The sequence below is a fragment of the Coloeus monedula genome (assembly GCF_965178545.1).
Source record: "Coloeus monedula genome assembly, chromosome: Z".
Classification (NCBI taxonomy): Eukaryota; Metazoa; Chordata; class Aves; order Passeriformes; family Corvidae; genus Coloeus; species Coloeus monedula.
In genome coordinates this window covers 25277057-25277451 of record NC_138822.1, presented here as the reverse complement: position 1 = coordinate 25277451, position 395 = coordinate 25277057, and positions in this window count along the sequence as shown.

The window sequence follows — 395 nt, the reverse complement described above, 5'->3', positions numbered from 1 at the left end:
TTTGAACACAAACCAAAATTGATACTTCTGATGAAGCTGTAATCTTATGCAATGTAATGACATTTTACGTAAATATAACACTGGTTATGATATTTTACAAACTTTGCATTCGTCCCAATAAACATACTACTTTTAACTCATTTTTTGTGCTGGATATATGTAAATGTGTGAAAAATAGAATCATTCCAGTGTTGATTGTATAATATGAACATTAGGTTTTGTGTAGGAGCATTGTCAAGTCAATAAATGATTACCTTGAAGTCTACAACATGTGAGGGAAAAACGGGTGGATGTCAACAGGCTGATTAAAGGTAACTAGTCATGATGCTTCATGGAATTAAATATACTAATCAGATTCTGAGCTTAGCAGACAGAAATAGAAAAAGAAGTGGAAC